We start from the raw sequence: 24,006 nt of genomic DNA on the forward strand, positions 1-24,006 counted from the left end.
CTAGTTAGATGTCCAATTCCATCTAAAATATTTTGTTGCTAGAATCAAAGCCCCCCCAATAAAACAGCTTTATCGGTGTTTTTTCAAGCTTTCTGTGGGTACCACCAGACTGGTGGGTAGGTACCGGGCAGCCTAAGTATTCAGATGCTTTTGTGTGCCCCTATTTTTGAGTACTTAACATATAATTCAGTATTGTTTGGGATTATTGTTTTATTGATTTATGTTTTGAGGGTGTTTGTACCTAGCTTCAAGGCCAAGTAACAGAAAATACTTCCCTCTTTAAGGCATTAACATTGTTACTGCCTCCATCACCCCAGTCCCAACCTGCCCCTGAACTTTGCTGTCAGCATCTTAGCTGCCTTTTTCCCTTCTAAAATGAGGCTAGGAAACCAAAAGAATGGTGGACAGGGAACCCATCAATTTTTGTCAAGTCTGTAACCGTCCTCATATATGCGAGCCTCAAAGGCATTGGTGCCCTAACTGTTCTAACTTAACTATACCATAGTATAGCAAAATGTCTTTATGATAGAATCCATTGCTTGTGGTGTGCAGACATGAAAAATTCAGAGATCCTTTTCAAAAAGAGGAAGCATTTTTAATCTGGATTTCTTTCTTTTTCACATGATATTTGAAAAGAGCACTTACGCACTGTATTATATTTTTGACTAAAACCCTGATTGAAATGATCACTTAAAGCCTTAACTGATGATCTTAATAAAACTGGAATAAGATGTCTGTGTCCTTGTTAAAACTCCCCAGAGAGGATGTACTGTGAGGGTGAGCTTCTGTTCCTGGTCCTTGGACCATCTCGTGACCCTGGGATGCCTTCCACGATGGTAAGCTGGCCGTGAGATGTGGGGTGCTCTGCTCGCCACCTGTACTCCAACCCTGTCTCCATGTTCAGCCTTCCTTCCATGAAGGCCTGGGCAGTAGCAATCATGTCTTCCTCCCTCACCCCTGGCACTGGCACAGTTGGTATGCCAGCAATCATCATAGCGAGGGCCAGGATGCAGATGTTGGGGGTGGTACTCCTGTTGGTTGCCCTCAACCTTGGCTTGCTCATATCACTGTGCATTACAAAATTAGGGCCCTGTGGCAGACCCCATACAAGCATCGGGAAATCACCCATAGGTCTACCCATATCTCCAAGATATTTCCTGGTCACCGGATGTCCCAAAGCGCTTGGTGTGTAAGGAGAACTGTGATAAAACCCGCTGGACAGGCTAGCTGGCCCGGAATCGTCAGTACTTGCTGGATAATTCCAGCCTGAATCTTCATATTGGTCACTGTGTTGGAACTCTTGTGGGTGTCTTGTACGGTGGTCATTGTGCCGCAGACCCCAACTACTTCCTGGGAGCCCCACACCTCTTTGGAAGGGATGGGTGGCCAATAGCTGGGTCGTCCTGCCTCCAGGAGGCTTCATTGGTTTATCATAATATAAGTTCATTCTGGCCATCGGCATAACCGATATAGCTTGCGGAACCTTGCATGCTTTGGTGGTGTAGCTTTGAAGGTAGGGCTCAGGCGTGGAAGGTCGATCCACTAGCTGTTGCCCACCTCCGGAGTTGTTTGGTGAGTCATGTATTCGACTGGCTGGATTTCCTGTGAAAAGAAGAAGGTATGTTTGACTGGATTCAGACTCAGAGGAAGGACTTTCTGTTGGTAGCACTAGCTTGCCTTCGACACATGTTGATATTGGATCAATCAATACACACGACCACAATACACCTTTATCCACGAACGATACATTTTCATACACACAAAAAAGTAATATCACCCCTGTTGGATTGCCCTGTCATGGACTGTCCATCAACCTCAGCCCATAGGAACATGGTCAGGCAAGCTCTGCTGCCCAGGCCTCAAGATTAATGACTGATAGTGTGGGGTAACACTTAGACGACAGCTAAACACACAAGCTTAGATCATATCCCACAAATAGGCAGCAACGCTACAATGGTCCCCGGAGATTGGTTCCAAAAAGCACAAATGGCCAGAGGGATGTGTGCGTTCCCACAATACCATGAAATGAGATGCCATGTGTAGTTAGGTACACTTAGCGAACTACGGCACAGCACACGCAGTGACCATGCGCCCCTCACGCCAGACATCTGCACAAGTACTCGCTGGCCCACATAGTGTCCATGCTAGGTCCAGGCCCACCTGCATTCCCTATCTGGAAATTGTTTCTATGACTCTGTCAACTGTTCGCATATTTTACCAGGGAAAGATTGTTTTATGTGTTTATTGCTCCCAGAGAAATGTATAAAACGTGGATTGTTTCAGTGTGCTGCTGAAGACAGTCCCCAGACCATGGTGCAGTAACTGCTTGCCTGTCCATAATGTTTAAATAAGCAAACCATGTCTGTTTTGCCACATGCGTCTTGTTTTTTAAAACAAATCTCATTCGATCAACATTTTGGAAAGCCAGCCAGGAAGGTGCTGGTTCTTCAAACTCGACTGGACCAAAGGAAGGAGACCCCACTCAGATGGATTCACATTCGCGCAACAAGAATGGTAAGCAGACACAACAATCAATTGAATCAGCCGGGCAGAGGTCCATCCTGAAGCCACCATCACAAGGGTAAGAGACTAAATCAGGGCCTTACTCCTAACATTTGGCGCATGGCAAACTAGGAAAAATCATAATCCACAGAAGTCACTTTCTTGATTGTCACTGTCGGGAAGGGTGATCTCTTGGACCGCTGGTCGGAACACAGCCTGACCCCTCGGTGTAATACAGGGTTTTTAGTTTGCTGGCCGCTTGGACCACTGGGCGTGACACAAATGGTAGCATAAGGCTCTGGGTGTAACATAGGGCCAGCTCTCTGTTTTAGGAGGTGCCTTCGCTCGGACCGCTGGGTGTGATTTAGTTGGTACGCATAGGCTCTGGGTGTGATATAGGGCCCGCATCTCAATCTTAATAGGCTATCCTGGTTTTCTCAGTGCCACCTGTTTCTTAACACTGGTGGTATTTGAAAGAAGTGAGAAGTGTGCTTCACTTGGACCTCTGGGCATGACACAGATGGTACAGAGAACCCCTGGGTGTGACATAGGTGGATTTGAACATTAGGGTATTAGAGTGATTGGGATCCCAGAGATTAGGCATTGCTGCGTTTTGCCAAGAAGGGTCTATGGTTATTGAAGTAGGTCCATTCTTTGTCCACATAAATTCTTGAAATCTTTTTCCTCAAGCTGGTATCAACAAATATTATCAGGCTCCCCTAGCTTCACAGAGTTGAGAGCCTCCCTTGGTGACTGGTTAACGTGTGCTAGTAGTTGGCAGGGCTAGGATATTGCGGGCGGGCCATTCCCCTGAATTGTTTTAGCCCTACTCAACATCTCCCCTGCTAGTTGAAAAGGTGTTGTTTTGATATTATGGTACTGGTATACTAATGTGACTATGCTCGTCTTGAATGTTGAGTGTTGTGCTGTTGTCAATGTTTAATGTATACATGAGGAAAATGTTTAATTTGCACAAAGTGCTGTTTGGTGTCAAAGTAAGGATCACTATTTTGTCTGCAACTTGCAGGCTGTTGTAAACTAACAATTTCACTTTTTTACTAGGGTTGTGTGTCTTCGTACATTTGTTTGTTAAATGTTTATTTTGATGCATTTGTGAATAACGTTGAGCTCATTAGATCTAGAAATCTCCATGTGTATATCCTCCACCACCACTTTAGGTTCAGTAAACCCCTTGTGTATACAGTTCCCCATTACCGAAGAGAGCCAGTAATACCATTGTACATATTTTCCTGTCACCCAAGTAATATTTAGAAACCCATAAAAACATAAAAGTTGGCAACTTAAGAGAGAAAACTCTATAAAAATAGAAAGCTAAAATGCATGTAACTTAAACCCCCTAAAAACGTGAACCCACAAGAGCAACTAGCCTCTAAAAAGACTACCCAACTTCTACCATGGAATCCCCTTTAGAACACATGCAGAGTAAGTTCCCCACCTGGGCCAAAAAGCTTAGCAAGCCTTGAGTTACACATGCACACCAAAACACACACGTTTCCCTAGCCAAAAGAGGAAACACTCAACACCAACATCATTGAGCATACAAGAACATGTGTACATATGAAATACACAGGGCAATAGAAGGAAAAAGGGGAAGCACTGCTGGTACTATGGGCCGTCTGAGGAAGTACACAGCACCAGCTTTGACCCACCGGCGGTAAGCAAGGTGTCTGCACCTCCCCTGCCATACATAGGTATGGAGGTGCTCTCCCTACAGCCTGCTATTCCTGCATTAGATTACACTAACCTGCCACTTCAGGAAGACGAGGAGCCCCAACCGAACAGCAGGTTATTAGGTCCAGGCGTGGTAGACCAGCATGCCCCGACACCCTCTGCCCTGCCCTAGTCCAGCACTAGAGTACCCCAAAAGCTCAAACACCCCCCTCATCCGTCACAGTCAGCAAACAGAGCACCAATGACACAGGGAAAACTCTTTCTCTTTCTCTCTCTGTCTCTCTCTCTTTTTTTTTTTTTGACCTGGCCTAAGTGAGGGGCATTCGAGCCACAGGATATGGCTGTGGCAGATGACTGCATCAGGAATGGAAATCCTGACTGGAATTTCCCCCTACATGCAGCTTGCCTCATAAAGTGGGAGAGAAGGCAAGTTCAGGGCACGGAAGAAGGGAAGAGAAAAAGAACAAGAAGTGATTAGGATGGAACCAGCTCTCTGCCTGGAAGCAGACAATTCTGGTCAGTACAGCTGTGACCGCGATGGCACAGAAGGCAGCACCAACAGGGGTACCACCGCAGAGGTTCAGAGAAGACAAAGCGCGTAGTAACAGGACTCGTGGAGGTTGTAGAGGGACTCCCAGTACCAGGTCACAATTCCCTCTCTGCTGCCAGAATCAGATAAGTTGCGGGACTGACATGGATCAGTTGTATGTCAAGTAGGTGACGCACACTCACCCGCTCCTGCGTGTCCTGTACTGTCAGTAACTCGAGGATCTGAAGAAGAGCCTACTGTGTTAGTACTGGTAAATAACAATCCCCTATGGCTTCTTAATAGGTACAGAAGCTATGAAATCATGCTTAAAGGAATGTTTTGTGCATTTGTGCAAAGAACTCTTTGGGTGCAAATGGATTCCCAGGTGCGGTTTTGATGGTCCCCTTCATGAAACCTCTGGAGTTAGACGTGGGAGGCAGCTGCATGAAGGGACAGCTGCTTTATCATTACTCATCCCCAACTAATCTCGTAGGAAAAGACTTAATGGTCAAACTACATATGACCACTCATTTCTCTGAGGATGGGACAATGACCTGTTCAAGCCCTGGAGTTACCCACTCAAAACGTATGTCTTTAACCCACCCACACTGTGCAGTCCGGCCGATAAGAGCGGTCCTAACAATCAGTGCTAAAGCACTGGGACTGCTGAGCCGTAAGTTGCAGCTGCCCCGCGAATTTGTGTTACACTAGGAGGATCAACTTGATGCAGAACCCCGAGAGGAGGCACTGATTTGTTTAGAGGCCATCAAGGTGCGGTCTGAATATGGGGTCCTGCTGGCCACTGACCAAGCGAATGTCATGTGGGCATGCATCATCTTTGTCACACCTGGTTTTAGTGTGCGGGAGGTAACTGATAAACAACTATTCAGCAAGTGTCCAGGAGCCTCTGGGATCATCTTTGCCAACTCGGTTAAGGTTAGAGTGGAGCTGGGAACCGAGGCTCCAGCGCCTATGGTGGTGCTGACAACAGGACAGTAGCAAGACTTGTCAGTGGTTCCACCACAGCTATGACATAGGGCTCATCAGCACCGGTGAGCCAGTGAGGATAACATTGAGAGAATTGGCTATCCTACCCTAGGAGCATCAGTACCCTTTCTTCAAAAAAGCTGATGATGGGATAGCATCTACATTACAGACACTAATTGATTAGGGGGTCCTCTACATGGGGGTCCCCCCCTGGAGTACACCTATATTCTCTCCTCATCAGGAAGAGTAAGGGAGGGACCTGTTTGCAAGACCTGCATCCCTTCAATGACATTGTGGTCTAGGCATTCCACGTGGTGACAGACCCCTCCATCATACTTACAACATACCCACAGAAGCCCAGGATTTCTTTGTGGTAGACATCAAGAATGCATTCTTTAGCACTCTGCTGCACACCAACAGCTACTACCTGTCTGTGTTCACTTTCCGAGCTGTTGTATCAGACACTACCACAGGGGAGCTATAAGTCCCCAAAGTATCTTCAATAGGTTACTGAGGAAGGACCTCACCAACTTCCGATCGGATAGCACTCACATACAGTATGGCAACAACATTTTGATATGTAGTCCCTCCAAGGACCTATGTCGTTGGGACACAATAGACCCACTGACTGCACTTGCCGACACAGGGTACAAAGTAGAGAAGGCAAAGATGCAGTATGTACAAAAGAAGGTTAGTTATCTAGGCCAATAGATATCAGTGGCCAGTCGGGGATCACACTGGAGCTCGTAGACTCCATCCGGACTATGCTGCCACTGAAAACAAAAAAGGCATGCAGAGTTTTTAGGTAAGTGCAACTACTTTCTGTAGTGGGTCTTCGATTAGAGCATGGTCATTGCGCCCTTACTCGAGGCAATGAAAAAGGCAAAAGTTGACCATGAGGAATTAGCCTGGACACCTGAGATGCACAACGTCTTCTGAATACTCAAAATAGAGATATCACACAGGGAAACCTGCAGAGCTTAGTCAACATAGCTTTTCCCCAGTTACACCTACCAACATACACAGCCAAGGACAACATGGTGGCAGAGCTTTAAAGCGACTGGTTCATTCCCATCCTCTCTGCAATAGGAACAATGTACCTGAACTCTGTCTCCCAAATGTACTCTCTCAAACCCACTCTCAAGGTCATGTCATCGGCTATCCCCAAACCAATAGGGCCTTTCAGGGCGTTACACATTAACTTTATTGATATGATCAATCAATGTGCTAGCTATAGGTACCTGATTGTAGTGTTCTGGCCATACTCTAGGTGGATCGAAGCTAGTCCTTCTGTACTCTGCAACACCAAGGCAGTGGCAGCGTTCCTTGTCAGAGAGGTAATTCCTAGATGGAGATAGCTAGACATCGTCTTGTCGGACTTCCGAAAGCTCTTCGGTAAATCCATGTTTGACCATATCTGTACCCTATTAAGGATTACCCATAAATTAGCTTCAGTATACCACCCTCAAAGCCATGATGTCGTTGAGAGGCTCAACAGCCTTCTAATAAACAAAAGAAGTACAATTTGCAGAAGCCTTATCAAGAAGTGGCTCCACTACCTGCCGCTAGCCTTATTCGTGCTGAGGAACACACCCAGCTGCAATCAGCACCACACACAGCACCAGATAGTAACGGATAGACTGAAGAGGGCACCCATCCCCAAAACCAAACCCTTACGAAACTAAGCACTGAGGCTAACTCTCAAGCATTGGGGTGGGGGGAGGGGTGAATTGCACGTGTATCTCTCAGAGCTAACCAAAACCACAAAGTTCTAATCCAAATAGGTCACCCATCGGAGCTCAAGTGCACCACCGAAAAGTTACTGTGGCACATACATCAACTTGGTCAAAAAGTTTACATTCTGAACTTTGTAAGAAAATGGAAGCAAACCCAATTTGAAGGACCCTACTGAGTAATCTTTGCCATGCCTTCCACCCTAGAGGTGGATATGAGAGGTGCATAGGTCCACCTTTCTGACGTGAGGGTGAAACCTTCCAAATCGCAACCCACACAAACTGCACAGTGATCTTTCCTTGAACTTTCGAAATCATCAAACCCAACCCACTAGTGGGCTACAGACATTCCCCCCAACAGACGCATCCCAAGATGTACAAAAGTTATGTATTATTGCATTTATACATGCTCTGGTGCTAGGTTTGCTACTACATCCATGTATTTCCAAAGAACAGTCGAATCTAATGGATTCTATTGGAGAACTGTCAAGCTTACATATGGACCTCACTCACGTCATCTTTAATGACACTGCACCAAACACTAGCATCCCACACGCACTACATAGAGCCCTTTTATGTAACATGTGGTATCACCACACAACCACCATGGGCTCTAAGACAGTAGGCGGATCATGTTATGTCCGTTAGCTGATACTACATGCAGCAGGTGCAGATAGATTGTACTTATCCCAAGAGGTAACCCCTGAAGAAGCACAATGCTTGCTCCATCTGTATCTGTGTAGATTAAGGGATACAATGCAACCTACTAGATTAAAGCCTCATAGGGAAGAGGTAAATATGACTCACTATGAGACCAATTCTACAGCACTGTACCTTCTCACCTAGCTTAGCGACATCGAAACTGAGCTAGGCAGGATGCACAGGAAGGGGGCTATAAAGGAGAACACAGTTTTGCCTTGGGATTTTCACAAGAGATTCTTAGGGGTAGCTAAATTACCTAACTGGTGTACAAACATGTCTGCTCCTACTTCCATCTGCTGTCCCATGGTGACTCTCAGCGTGTCAAGGACTGTCTTCGTTAACAACAAATGGACACCAGACGAAGAGTTTTAATACAGGGTCATCCACAATCCATCTCAATGAGATGAAGGGAAATGTGTCTCTGTAGGAGGCTGGACTGGCTTGTAGTGAGTACCAAGGGGTACTTACACCTTGCACCAGGCCCAGGTATCCCTTATTAGTGTATAGGGTGTCTAGCAGCTTAGGCTGATAGATAATGGTAGCTTAGCAGAGCAGCTTAGGCTGAACTAGGAGACGAGTAAAGCTCCTACAGTACCACTAGTGTCACTTGCACAATATCATAAGAAAACACAATACACAGATATACTAAAAATAAAGGTACTTTATTTTTATGACAATATGCCAAAGTATCTCAGTGAGTACCCTCAGTATGAGGATAGCAAATATACACAAGATATATGTACACAATACCAAAAATATGCAGTATAGTCTTAGAAAACAGTGCAAACAATGTATAGTTACAATAGGATGCAATGGGAGCACATAGGGATAGGGGCAACACAAACCATATACTCCAAAAGTGGAATGCGAACCACGAATGGACCCCAAACCTATGTGACCTTGTAGAGGGTCGCTGGGACTGTAAGAAAACAGTGAGGGCTAGAAAAATAGCCCACCCCAAGACCCTGAAAAGTGAGTGCAAAGTGCACTAAAGTTCCCCAAAGAGCACAGAAGCCGTGATAGGGGAATTCTGCAGGAAAGACACAAACCAGCAATGCAACAACGATGGATTTCCAGACGAGAGTACCTGTGGAACAAGGGGACCAAGTCCAAAAGTCATGATCAAGTCGAGAGTGGGCAGATGCCCATGAAATGCCAGCTGTGGGTGCAAAGAAGCTGCTACTAGGCAGTAGAAGCTGAGGATTCTGCAGGAACGACAAGGGCTAGAAACTTCCCCTTTGGAGGATGGATGTCCCACGTCGTGAAGAGTCGTGCAGAAGTGTTTTCCCGCCGAAAGTCCGCAAACAAGCCTTGCTAGCTGCAAATCGTGCGGTTAGGGTTTTTGGATGCTGCTGTGGCCCAAGAGGGACCAGGATGTCGCCAATTGCGTCAGGGGACAGAGGGGGCGCCCAGCAAGACGAGGAGCCCTCTCAGAAGCAGGCAGCACCCGCAGAAGTGCCGGAACAGGCACTACGAAGAGGAGTGAAACGGTGCTCACCTGAAGTTGCACAAAGGAGTCCCACGCCGCCGGAGGACAACTCAGGAGGTCGTGCAATGCAGGTTAGAGTGCCGTGGACCCAGGCTTGGCTGTGCACAAAGGATTTCCGCCGGAAGTGCACAGAGGCCGGAGTAGCTGCAAAAGACGCGGTTCCCAGCAATGCAGTCTGGCGTGGGGAGGCAAGGACTTACCTCCACCAAACTTGGACTGAAGGGTCACTGGACTGTGGGAGTCACTTGGACAGAGTTGCTGGATTCAAGGGACCTCGCTCGTCATGCTGAGGGGAGACCCAGGGGACCGGTAATGCAGTTCTTTGGTGCCTGCGGTTGCAGGGGGACGATTCCGTTGACCCACGGGAGATTTCTTCGGAGCTTCTAGTGCAGAGACTACCCCCACAGCGTGCACCACCAGGAAAACAGTCGAGAAGGCGGCAGGATCAGCGTTACAGAGTTGCAGTAGTAGTCTTCGCTACTTTGTTGCAGTTTTGCAGGCTTCCAGCGCGGTCAGCAGTTGATTCCTTGGCAGAAGGTGAAGAGAGAGATGCAGAGGAACTCTGATGAGCTCTTGCATTCGTTATCTAAGGAATTCCCCAAAGCAGAGACCCTAAATAGCCAGAAAAGAGGGTTTGGCTACCTAGGAGAGAGGATAGGCTAGCAACACCTGAAGGAGCCTATCAGAAGGAGTCTCTGATGTCACCTGCTGGCCCTGGCCACTCAGAGCAGTCCAGTGTGCCAGCAGCACCTCTGTTTCCAAGATGGCAGAGGTCTGGAGCACACTGGAGGAGCTCTGGGCACCTCAGGTCAGGGGAGTGGTCACTCCCCTTTCCTTTGTCCAGTTTCGCGCCAGAGCAGGTCTGAGGGGTCCCTGAACCGGTGTAGACTGGCTTATGCAGAAATGGGCACCATCTGTGCCCATGAAAGCATTTCCAGAGGCTGGGGGAGGCTACTCCTCCCCTGCCTTAACACCTTTTTCCAAAGGGAGAGGGTGTAACACCCTCTCTCTGAGGAAGTCCTTTGTTCTGCCATCCTGGGCCAAGCCTGGCTGGACCCCAAGAGGGCAGAAACCTGTCTGAGGGGTTGGCAGCAGCTGCAGTGAAACCCCTGAAAAGGCAGTTTGGCAGTACCAGGGTCTGTGCTACAGACCCGTGGGATCATGGGATTGTGCCAACTATGCCAGGATGGCATAGAGGGGGCAATACCATGATCATAGACATGTTACATGGCCATATTCGGAGTTACCATTGTGAAGCTACACATAGGTAGTGACCTATGTGTAGTGCACGCGTGTAATGGTGTCCCCGCACTCATAAAGTCCGGGGAATTTGCCCTGAACAATGTGGGGGCACCTTGGCTAGTGCCAGGGTGCCCACACACTAAGTAACTTTGCACCTAACCTTTACCAGGTAAAGGTTAGAGATATAGGTGACTTATAAGTTACTTAAGTGCAGTGGTAAATGGCTGTGAAATAACGTGGACGTTATTTCATTCAGGCTGCAGTGGCAGGCCTGTGTAAGAATTGTCAGAGCTCCCTATGGGTGGCAAAAGAAATGCTGCAGCCCATAGGGATCTCCTGGAACCGCAATACCCTGGGTACCTTAGTACCATATACTAGGGAATTATAAGGGTGTTCCAGTATGCCAATGTGAATTGGTGAAATTGGTCACTAGCCTGTTAGTGACAATTTGGAAAGAAATGAGAGAGCATAACCACAGAGGTTCTGGATAGCAGAGCCTCAGTGAGATAGTTAGTCATGACACAGGTAACACATTCAGGGCACACTTATGAGCACTGGGGCCCTGGCTGGCAGGGTCCCAGTGACACATACAACTAAACCAACATATATACAGTGAAAAATGGGGGTAACATGCCAGGCAAGATGGTACTTTCCTACAGTCTCGTAGGGGAGGGTTCAACTACAGCGTAAGCACCCCGTGTCAGGAGATCTGGGACACCAAGGTAGTCAGATAGTGGATAAAAGAAGGGGGTGGGGTGGATGACTAACCTTAATTGTACAGAATCTCAGATTGTATTCCTTATGTTTCAAAGGCAAATGACCTGGACATGAACAATAATTGTGGCACAATACTGCACAATCTGGATCTGTAATGGGGCTCCTTCATGTTGATGGACATCTACTGGCAGTGCGGTGAGTTCACCCAGCTCATCCCTGGACGGCGTGGCCTCTGCTCCCTCATCACCATACACACCCCAACCCTAGACACCCCCAGAGAAGAGCTGTCTGAAGTGTACCAACACCAGCTGAGGAAGGAAACACCACTTTGCATCAGGCTTGAAGGAGAAGAGCTGCTGATTATTTTGCTTGGGCTCAGTCATAGGACATTCCTGAGGAGTATAGACTGTTCAGTAATGTTCAAGTAATGGCAGGAGAGGCTATACCCGTCTTCACCTTGCAGACAAAAGCAAATGCCTGCTGGTTGCAGATAACACGGTGGGAGATGCTCAAAATGATGAACAGTACTGAGCTCAGCCTTAATGCCATCAAAGAAGTACTAAGAGCCTTTCGCCTCATGGTGGTGCAACATTGGTATGTTTTGGACTTGATGACTGCAATGGAGGGTGAGGTGTGTGCCAAGATCGGCGCATCCTGCTTCACCTCTATACCTCGCAATGATATGGACAATGGGACTTTGACACTTGCCATTCAAGCATTGCACCGACTGCAGCGAGACATGCTTGAGAAGGGAGGTGCCCCTGAGCAGGAATAGTCCACAAACTTTCATTCTCATTAGGACATTTTGTACAAATGTGTGCAATACAGTTTTGTTAGAATCAAATGCAAAGCAATGGTAATTTAGAACTAATATCAATATAACTCAGTCCAATTTTAGCTGACGTTTTTCACCTGGTTAATACAGCTTTTTTAAGTTGGGAGTGATTGTAGTGGTTGTGACACACTGACCCAAATTTATTAGCACTTTGCACTGTTATAAAGTGACACACAATTACGCAACACGGCACAAAGCAACTTATTGATATTTATATTCCACCTCAAAAGGTACTTTTTGCTGAAAAGATGCCATCTTTTCAGTGCAAACAGCATGTTGCACATTGTATTGCCTGCTGAAGCTCACAGTACACAGCCTTCTACGTTTATCTAAAGGTTTATGCTTCCAGTACAAATTCTATGCTAGACAGAGCACACTCACCTCTAGGAAGCTGTGCATCGCATAAGGTAATGTTTAAGAGCATGGGCGCAGGGGGAAAATAGCAGCAGCAGGCCATTGTTAATGGATATGGCTCTGTGCTATGTTTTCCCCTGTCTGCAACCCAGTAGCAGATTTGGCGAATAAATCAGTTACTTGGACTACAACCAAGTTGCAGATCTTAACACTGACTGGTGCATGATGTTAATTTTAAGTGTAGAGGCAGACTTACTAATATTTCGTACAACACAGAGCAACAGCCAAAGTTGCTGTACTATATTGTGGAAGAGGTAGAGAGCAGGACAGAAAGATATGGCTGCTGCTCTGTCCACAAGTGCTGGTGCACTGTCTTACATCACTGCACCTGTGGGGTGTGCATGATGTCTAGCATAGGTTTTGTACTGGAAGGATATCCTTCCAGTACTAAACCTTATGCTAAAACATTCTTTAAAATGTTTTCCACTTTGTACATGTGCTGTACAGTGCAGCAGGGCTTAATACTCTTCTGCATTTTGCATGGTGGAAATTAATACATTGGACCACCGCCATGTTGTCGGACCAAAAAACCACAGATTGCGAAATTGGACTAACCATATATGTAGCGCCACAACTGTGGTAAATAGCTCAAGGAAGGTGATGTTTTTGAGCAGCCCTGATCCCTGCCAAGACTGGGGCCAGGCCTGGGTGCACCACTTGATACCCCAAATGGCCCCAAAACCACTACTACCTGCCCAGTCCGTAAATAAACCAAGTTCTTGATTGAACCGCAGGGTGGCCAGCCACACAACTGCCCCGTTGAAGTCTTGGAGGAATGCCAACCAAATCCTTAAGTCATGTTTTACTTTGGCGGACAAACTTGTCCTATGGTGTTTTTCCTTCAAACCAGACATGGCTTGAGCAATAGAGCGGGAGGAAGGGTGACCCATTGGAAGATCCGCAAGGCAAAATTAAGTTGACCTACCAACGCCTGCAACTGGTGCAGGGTGACTTTATTGGCAACTAGGCAGGCTTCTAGGGCTGCCTGGAAAGCAAGGACCTTGTCTAGCGGCAAACTACGCTCCCCTTTTACTGAATCAATTTAGATTCCCAGGAATACCAAGGTTGTGACTGGTCCTGTTGTCTTCTCCTGAGCTAAAGGTGTCACAAATTCAGCCATCAGGGACTTGAATGTAGCCAAGGACCTAGTACACTTGTCAGAGCTGCTCAGTCCCAAGAACAAGAAATAATCTAAATAATGAATGACAACAGATGACCCAAATACTTGTGCAAAGACCCACTCCAAAAAGGTACTAAACTGCTCAAAATATGCGCAAGAAACTGAACAACCCATGGGCATGCATCTGTCATAATAGAACTTCCCTCTGAATATGGAACCGAACAAATGGTAATCATCAGAGTGAATTGGTAAAAGCCTGCCACGAGGGTCCCTTGACCCAGTTGCCTTAGTAGCGACAGGGCGCCATCAAGAGATGCATACTTGTATGAGCAGAGCGCTGGATCAATTGCGTCATTCACAGATGCTCCGCGTGGAGCTGAGAGGTTGTGTATCAACCGAAATTCACCAGGGTTCTTTTTGGGTACCAGCCCTAGGATGGAGCAGACAAAACCAACAATTGGGGGGCGGTCAAATGGCCTGCAATCCTGTTCAAACCCAGTTCCTTCAATATCTTCCCTTCAGCTACCCCTTGTGCCATGTCTAAGGACTGCTGTTTTTTGCAAAACTATGTGCCCTGCACCCTTGATGCTAGGATCCTGACACCATAACGGAAACCGTCATACAACAGTTGGGAAACATCATGCCGTGAGTACAAATTGAGCCAAGGGTTCATTGCCAAGAGAGACACAGGTGTTGGATCCCCAAGGACCAAGGAAGAGTCACCCTCAATTCTTCCCACCCCTTTCTTTTGATTTCTTAAAACATTTGAGCTCAGGGTGTCCTGCCATACCACAAAAGGAGCAATTGTGTTTGAATTTGCAGGACACCTGCGGTCTAGAACATACCGTTTTTTTTTAATGCCCAACAAGCCCCTTTGCGACCTCCGCTGGCCGCAGACCCCCAAAAAGGAGATTAGCCATCGGCCTCCAGTTTCTTTAGCATCATACAAAGGAACCAAGCATTCACATCAGTCTGATCCCAACACATGGAGCAGTTTGTCACTTTTTTCAACCTGAACGCCTTACCATACTCTTTCCAACTGGACCCTCCAAATTCCTCATGTGAACCCACTATCGTATTCAAGTAATACACAGTCTGTGGACCAAATTCTTGGAATTTCTGTAGCAGGATGGATTGATAAATGGTAAACCCCTTTATCCAATTAATAATAGTCTCATCAACTTTGGGCTTCTTCCATTTTTGGTAACAGTCTTTACTGCCTTTACTCTCCTCCTCTGAGGGCTTCACAATGGTTATCTAAAAAATATCCACATATACCCCCTTTTGAATTTTTGCCCTCATCTCATTAGATAGGTGAAACCCCAGCCGATCCCTAGGAGAAAGCACATGTATACCACCCGATTGGGTTGCGCCGTCACCTTTAGTCTCTGCTGGTGATGCACTTGCAGCGGGCACACCTACTGCTGGGGTAGCGAGAGGAACCGTAGTGGGGGCTCATGTGATGTGGTGGCTGGGGCCTTAGATGCCTCCTGCGTTTCTGCTGTGCCTCCTTGTTGTTTTGCACTAGCTCCCTCTGCCAAGCCCCTCAAGGTTGCCAGTATTGACCCTTCTCCTGCCAGATCCTTCTGTGGGGCATTGCCTAATCTTGACAGCCAGGGCAACACTTTTGCTATGCTGCTAACCATGTTTCCCCCCCCCCCCCGGGCCCTGCTCATTTACCAAACTGGTCCCTCCCAAGCTTGAGCCTGGTACCGCCTCAATAATGGCGACCTCTGATTGTATATCGACCTGTCCATAGTAGAGGACCAGTGCCCCCACAGCGACTGACCCCCTTGCGGTGCTCTTTTTTCCTCCCACCTTGGGTGTAACTTTCCTAGCCCTTTTTGGAACCAGAGGGAATGTTGATTTTGGTGAGTCCCCTGCCCGCCTTAGGCACTTGCCCCGATCTACTGAGGCGTCTTCGTCTACTGCTGGAGTCTGGCCACCCTGCTGACTGCCTTCAGCCGCCTCCTGTGCAAGTGAGATTAGGGCTCGTTGTATGAGGCTAGTACCCGGTCCATGGCATCCAGGCGCACCAAAACCGTTTCAATATCAAGTTCACGCTTTACCTGTTTCAGTGGGATGTTAGATTTAAAAAAAATGCCCTACAGCAAACAGCCCCCTAGCAGCTCAAAACCAAACAAATAATCCTGTGAGTGTGCGAAAGCTATAAATATTTTCGACCAGGTAAAAGAAACCTCCAAAATAACCTACAGCACCTGGTCCAAACAGGCACTGAATATATAGTATATTGGGAAAAACAGAATCCACTACGGAGGAACACCACAAGTTATTACTGTCAACAGTGAACCAATACTGCCATCTACTGGCCAAATAATATAAAGAAAAATGAGAAGGAATTATATAACACATGTTAAAACAAACCAACCAACCAGAACGGAAATGCTTTTTGACCCTGCCGACTCCATGGAGCCCACCACTCTTCACCCTGCCAAAACCCCTGCCTGGTCAAAGCAGACCTTCAATCACTCAGCTGTGCTTCCCTGCCAGCCACTGCTGCCCGAGGCGAGGTTGAGAGGTCAAGGCGGACAAGACCAAGGGCGGATCTGCAGAGGGGAGCAAGCAGGAATTCAGAAACTCCTTGTTGTCCTGGGGGTGTGCTATGCATTGGCTGGCCGATACAAAAGCAGTCAGGGTGTGTGCTCTGCAGATGCAGTCAGGGTATGTGCTGGGCTATACAAAGGCAGTCAGGGTCTATCCTGGGTGATACAAAGAAAGTCAGGATGTGTGCTTGGCAGATACAAAGGCAGTGAGGGTGTGTGCTCGGCAGATGCAGTCTGGGTATGTGCTGGGCGATACAAAGGCAGTTGGTGTGTGTTGAACGATATAGAGGCAAGGTGTGTGCTGGACAGATTACAGAGGCAGTCGGTGTGTGCTGGGCGATACAAAGACAGTCAGGGTGTGTGCTGAGCAATACAAAGGCAGTCAAGGTGTGTGCTGTGTAGACAAAGGCCGTATAATATGTGCTGGGCGATACAAAGGTAGTCAGGGTGTATGTTAAGCAGATACAAAGAAAGTCATGGTGTGTGCTGGGTGATACAAAGGCAGTTGGTGAGTGTTGGGCAATATAGAGGCAGTCAGGGTGTGTGCTGGGTGATACAAAGGCAGTCAGGGTGTGTCCTGTATACGTATAGGGTCAATCACAGTGTGTGCACTGAGTTTACATGACACAAGCACAAATCTTTCAGTTTACAAGGCCAGATTGAGAGAGATATTTTGAAATCTGGATGAGAGTGGATTCAAACACTGCTGTTAACAATTATGGGGTAAAATAGCATACCTCAGCAGCATCATTTTCGTACCTAATCAAGATTTACAATATGATTGGAAAAATCAGCAAAAAACTAAAATCTTATTTCATAATGTTTTGGGAACTTAAAATGTATTCCAATCGCCATTAAATTCAAGCTGAAAGTATTTTTTGATCACTACGTTGCTTTGTACGTAGCTGATATTGACTAATCAAAAACCAGATAAAACAAGAATAGAAGGTAGATAAGTCCAGGGTTAGTGGTAATTAGCACTACTGAAGGCGCATGGCCCCACCACCATTTGCCAGTAAACACCAACTAAATGAAAGATATGGCCTCAGAAAATGCATTTTCACTAGTGGATGCAGAGTGGTAAAATGGCAAAATATAATTTTGTCTGGAGTCCCGAAAAACCATGTACTAGCTGGCCAAAACCTACAAAAATATGTGCGCAGTGCCATACCACTACACGCAGAAAAAAAGAACAGCGGCACAAATGATGGAAATAACCCATCTTCTGCACCCTTAAGCAGTTTTAATATCCCACATGGTTTATCCAGTTGTCCTCCTATTAATAAAGAAGGTTGAGCACATTAGGGGTAGACTGGCTGATGGTAACTATTAGGAGACCTTATTTAAACCTGTGCAAAACATCAATCTAGTTAGAGGAAACATACCATAGTTAAATATTCTGATGGATACAACTACCTGTGGATTCCTCACCTTATGAATTCGTCCTTGCGCCAGCATCCGACGGAAAGTCTTCTTCCTAGCTGTCCACGTCGACGAGGATGTCATAATGGCACGACTCTACGTGACTCCGTCTGACATCAACATGCCAATAAGAGGTCCTCGTCGGCGTACTGACGCCAGTTTTCCTTTTTTCCGTGCCTTTGATGCCAACGGTTTATCTTCCTGGCTCGTTGATTACTATTGCGTCTTTTGGTGGTTACAATGTCGCCTCCAAAGAAGTCCGGTTTCAAGCTATGTAGAGAGTGTGGGGGTCGGATGTCAGTGACCGACCCTCATTCTGATTGTATTTGGTGCCTTAGTTCTGAGCATGATGTTGAAGGATTCTCATCGTGCCAGAGTATGAACCCTAAGGCTCTAAAAGAGCGTGAGGCGAAGCTTTTTCTAGCGAAAGCGAAGAAGAGGGGCCATAAGAGGGATTCCTCCCATGCTTCACCAAAAAAGCATAAGAAGTGGCGTCATCATGATTCACGGCGCCGTCATGACTCTCGGCGCCGGTCGGAGCGGAGCCGATCGAGGTCGAGGTCTTCCCGACGCCAGAAGACATGGGAGATGAGCCCTACTGTGACGCCTCAGCCCAGGAGTCGGGAGTTGTCGCCGGCTCCGTCTGTCTTTGAGGTTGCTCATCATAGCCCTCAATTTTCGCCGGCGTCGAGGGAGCCTGAGGTACAGCAGTCCTCGACTCAGCAGTACCCTGCTTTCCCGGCTCCAGGGGAGGATCCGGCTGCATTTTTTAATGCAATGTATGCCGTTTTTCAATCTATGTCCCCTGCTGGTGCACCGGCGGGTCCCACGGGGCCATTGTTATTTGATTTGGGCTCTCCGGCGCCGTATGAGGCGGCTCCATTCATGCCCTTTTGTCCAGCGGAGAGTGTCGGATCGGCGCTGAGGGTATCTCCTTGTGGGAGTTCACCACCTGTGACGGTGGCTCCACCATCGCGTCAGCCGACGTCATCGCCGCGCCATTCGACTTCGATGATGTCTCCTTCCAGACCGGCTCCATCGCCTTCCTGCCAACCAAATCCGCGGAGGTCATCGTTAGACTCTGTGTCGGTGCCGGCGCCGGGTGAGGCCAGAAGTCACCCATCTCTTCCTGGGCCTTTCCGAGGTTCGAAGTCTTCGGCGTTGATGAATTCTTTGTCGACGCCGGCTTTGAAGACTCATCTTTGGTCTCGGAGGAAGGCTTTAAGACTTTTGGAGGAGGAAGAATACAGACAGCTGGAGGAAGGTGAGATTGAGCCTTCGGATGAATTCCAAGGTCTGGCCACTGCAAGTGGGCTGGATACTTCCCCGGAGTGGGACATTGCGTCTCGGGGGGAGTTTACAGAAGAGGCCGCATCCTTCCATACGGTGGTAAGGAAGGCAGCAGAGTTTCTGGACTTGCCTTTGTCTGTGGCGGAGGTGAAAACTAACCTGCTCACAGAGGTGTTGCATCCTTCTGCATCCAGTGCTGATCCTTTGCTGCCTTTCAATGAGGCTTTAACTGAGCCTATATTGGACTTGTGGAGGAAGCCAGTTACGACTCCTGCAGTGAACAGGGCAGTGGCGAGGAGACATAGGGACGCACCAGGAGATCCGGTTTTCCTGTCACGACATCCGACTCCTGAAAGTTTAGTAGTCCAGGCGTCTTGCTCCGCGAAGTCTGCTCCTGGAACATTCTCTGGAGTCCCAACTGATAGGGAATCCAAGAGGATGGAGCAGTCTTCGAAGAAAATCTTTTCATTCTGTAGTATGGCGCTCAAGGCAACTAATTCAACCTGTGTGCTGGGCAGGTATGTCCACGCCCTTATGGACTCCGCTAAAGAGATGGCCAAGGATCTGCCACAGGAGATGCAAAGGTCATTTGGGTCTCTTTTTATGGATGCGCAGGTGGCTGCACAACAAATTATACAGTCTGGCCTGGACACATCTGATTCGGTAGCCAGGGCCATGGGAACATCTGTGGCTACTAGGAGGCATGCCTGGTTAAGGTCCTCTGGATTTTCATCAGACGTTCAATCCACCTTAATGGATCTACCATTCGATGGAGAAAAGCTCTTTGGAGACAAGGCGGATTCTGCCCTTGAACGGTTTAAGGACTGTCGGGCAACAGCTAAGTCTTTGGGCTTACAGACTTCTGATGCAGCATCTTATAGACCTTTTCGCAGATTTAGGGGGTTTACACATGGCTCTCCCTTTCGGAGGTCCCAATACTTGTCCCAGCAACCTGCCAATCCACCCTATCGTGCCTTTAGAGGGCGGTGTAGGGGTAGAGCTAGAGCTAGAGGGCCAGCCCAGCAGCCTTCATCTTCATCCTCCTCCTCCGGTGGACAGAAGCAGCCCTAGTTTTCCCCACTTTATTGTTCATACTTCTCCTGTAGGGGGAAGATTGAGGCTTTTTCTCCAAAAGTGGGAGTCGATTACAATGGACTTGTGGGTGTTAAGAATTGTGGAAAAAGGATATGCTCTCCCCTTTCAGGAGTCCCCTCCTCCCTTTCCACCCCGTCCCTCATTTTGTTCAGAAGACCATCTTCTGTTGTTGCAACAGGAGGTCATGACCATGTTGTCAAAGGGCGCAATAGAGTTGGTGCCGTTGCAGGAAAGGGGTCAGGGGTGTTATTCAAGATATTTCCTGATTCCCAAAGTGGACGGTCGCCTAAGACCAATTCTAGACTTGAGGATTTTGAATTTGTTCCTCAAACAGGAGAAATTTAAAATGCTGACCCTAGCGCAGGTACTATTGGCGGTGAACGAAGGAGACTGGATGGTGTCTGTTGACTTGCAGGATGCGTACTTTCATATTCCAATAATCAAGTCGCACAGGAAGTATCTCCGGTTTGTGGTTGGGACGCAACACTACCAGTTTGCGGTCCTTCCGTTTGGACTTACTTCAGCACCTCTGGTTTTTACGAAGGTGATGGCGGTTGTTGCAGCACATCTCAGAAGGAGGGAAGTAGCGGTGTTTCCCTACCTGGACGATTGGTTGATCAAAGCCAAGACTCCGGAGCTTGTGTTGTCTCATCTGCGAATGACAACTCAGTTGTTGTTCGATCTGGGTTTTTCAGTAAATGTGCCCAAATCTCACCTGGAGCCGTCTCAACGCCTCCTGTTCATAGGAGCAGTACTGGACACAACATTGTTTCGGGCCTACCCTAAGCGGGTTCGGGACATTCAGGCACTGATTCCAATGTTTCAAATTGGAGCGGCAGTTCCAGTCCTCAAGGTCTTATGCCTGCTAGGTCTGTTTGCTTCTTGCATTCTGTTGGTCACTCACGCTCGCTGGCATATGAGGGCTCTTCAGTGGTGCCTCCGCAGGCAGTGGTTCCAGCACAAAGGAGATCTCGGGGATTCAGTAAAGATCTCCAGGGACGCTGTAGCGGATCTTCATTGGTGGACAGTGGACGGCAATCTTTCCCTAGGTAAACCGTTTTCACTACCACCTCCTGTGGCCACAGTAATATCGGATGCTTCCACTCTACGGTGGGGAGCTCATCTGGGGGACCTGGAGATCAAGGGTCATTGGTCTCCAGCGGAACAGATGTTGCATATCAATCTGTTGGAGTTGCGGGCGGTACGTTTGGCGCTCAAGGCCTTCCTCCCTTCCCTTCGCGGTCAGTCAGTTCAGGTCCTGACAGACAACACTACCGCGATGTGGTATATAAACAAGCAGGGAGGAGTACGGTTGTACCTTCTCTACAGAGAGGCTCTGCGACTCTGGTCCTGGGCTCAGGACCATCAGATTTGCTTAATAGCAAATCATTTGGCCGGAGCACTGAATGTACGTGCGGACGTTCTCAGACGTCACTTCTCAGTAGATCACGAGTGGCGTCTCCATCGGGACCTGGTCCTCTACATCTTCGGGATATGGGGTACGCCTCAGGTGGATCTGTTCGCCACTCGGGAGAAGGCGCACTGTCTGTTGTTCTGCAGCTTCCAGTATCCGTTGCAAGGAGCGTTGGGGGATGCGTTTCAGATGTCCTGGAGCGGCCAGTTGCTTTATACGTTTCCCCCCCATACCCTTGATTCCTCGGGTTCTGAGGAAGGTTCGTCAAGACCGGGCCCAAGTCATCTCCGGCTCCGGACTGGGCGAGAAGGCTATGGTATACAGACCTGCTTCAACTCTCTCAGTGCCCTCCGCTCCGTCTCCCGCTCAGGGCAGACCTCCTCTCGCAGTCGCAGGGGCAGGTTCTACACCCCCACCTCCAGAGCCTGCGCCTTCATGCCTGGAGACTGAATGGGGCAACCTGAGTTCTTTTTCTCTCCCACCCGATGTAGTGGATGTTATTCTATCGTCCAGGCGACACTCCACTAAATCCATTTATGCCGGTAGGTGGGCTAAATTTGTGGTTTGGTGCGGAGAGAATCAAAAAGATCCCTTAAAGGCCCACCTTTCAGATATTCTTTTGTTTGCTTTTGATTTAGCAAGGAAAGGCTGTACGGTAGCTACGGTTAAAGGTTATTTGGCGGCTCTGTCGACTTTTCTTTGCCTTCCGGACCAACCTTCTTTATTTAAATCTCCGATTGTAAATAGGTTCATTAATGGTTTAGTTAATAAGTTTCCTCCCACGCCCTTTCTCATGCCTCAGTGGGACTTGAATCTGGTATTGACATTTCTGATGGTTTCGCCTTTCGAGCCTATGCATTCATGCCCGTTGAGATACTTGGTCTTAAAGACTGTTTTCTTGATTGCGATTACTTCTGCTAGGAGGGTTGGGGAGCTTCAAGCCCTTTCTGTTAAACCTCCTTTTACCATGTTTTTCCCTGATAAAGTTGTGTTGAAAACCAGGGCGCCTTTTCTGCCAAATGTTGTCACTCCTTTTCTTATAGGGCAGGCTATTACCCTTCCCTTGTTCTACCCTCCTCCCCACCCCTCTAAGGATGAAGAGAGGTTCCATCGGTTGGACCCTAAGAGGGCGCTGAGTTTCTACCTGGAGAGGACAAAAGACTTTTGTCTGGATGATCAGCTGTTCGTAGGGTATGTTCGACAGCGGAAGGGCAGAGCGGTCCAGAAACGAACAATCTCCAGGTGGGTCATCCTATGTATAAAAGTTTGTTACTCTGTGGGGAAGAAAGTTCCTCCTGGAGGTATCAGGGCCCATTCTACTAGGGCTAAGTCTGCTTTTCGGCCCTAGTGAGAGGAGTTCCATTAGTGGACATTTGTAAAGCGGCAACTTGGGCATCCCTCCATACCTTCGTAAAACATTATTGTTTGGACTCTGAAGTGAGGAGGGACGGTCATTTTGCTCGCTCGGTATTACAAGATTTCTTGGTGTAATCAGATGGGCACCCACCACCGAGTGCGGTACGGCTTTGGGACTCTATTCATAAGGTGAGGAATCCACAGGTAGTTGTATCCATCAGAAGAACAAGTTACTTACCTTCGGTAACGCTTTTTCTGGTGGATACACTAGCTACCTGTGGATTCCTCCCACCTCCCCGTTGCCTGCCTGATTTCACAGTTATCTTGTAAATGGTTGATTTTTGTTTATCTGGAGATATGTATGTGTATATATATATATATATATATATATATGTTTTTATATATTTATGTAAATATATGCGTTTAATGGGAAATGTTATTGTGCATATATATTTTTCTTTACGGTTTTTGATGGGTCCATTCTCACCAGTTCGACTCAAAGGCACGTAAAAAATGAGGTGAAACTGACGTCAGTACGCTGATGAGGACCTCTTATTGGCATGTTGACTTCAGACGGAGTCACGTGGAGCCGTGCCATTATGACGTCCTCGTCGACGTGGACAGCTAGGAAGAAGACTTCCCGTCGGATGCTGGCGCAAGGACGAATTCATAAGGTGAGGAATCCACAGGTAGCTAGTGTATCCACCAGAAAAAGCGTTACCGAAGGTAAGTCACTTGTTCTTCCCCAATAAATGAACAGAATGGTTCATTTGGGTGCTGTCCTGCCAACCACGTACAGAGATGACTGATTGATCCTTTAAATCAACCATTAGCATAAGGAATAATAACGTATAGGCTAAACTTAAAGTAGGATTTAAAAAACTGTTTTTTTAGAAAAGTGCT

General features: G+C 47.6%; 1 protein-coding gene across 1 annotated transcript in view; it reads right to left on the reverse strand.

Moving 5' to 3' along the window:
* Positions 1–1,457: 1,457 nt before the first annotated feature.
* NEURL2 (neuralized E3 ubiquitin protein ligase 2) overlaps positions 1,458–24,006 on the reverse strand; it is a 67,383-nt gene continuing 44,834 nt past the window's right edge. The window contains exon 4 of the transcript XR_011205469.1: positions 1,458–1,602. The gene's annotated coding sequence lies outside the window, so the exon portion shown is untranslated. The remainder of the gene's footprint in view (positions 1,603–24,006) is intronic.

Source organism: Pleurodeles waltl, chromosome 7 (assembly GCF_031143425.1).
Source record: "Pleurodeles waltl isolate 20211129_DDA chromosome 7, aPleWal1.hap1.20221129, whole genome shotgun sequence".
NCBI lineage: Eukaryota > Metazoa > Chordata > Amphibia > Caudata > Salamandridae > Pleurodeles > Pleurodeles waltl.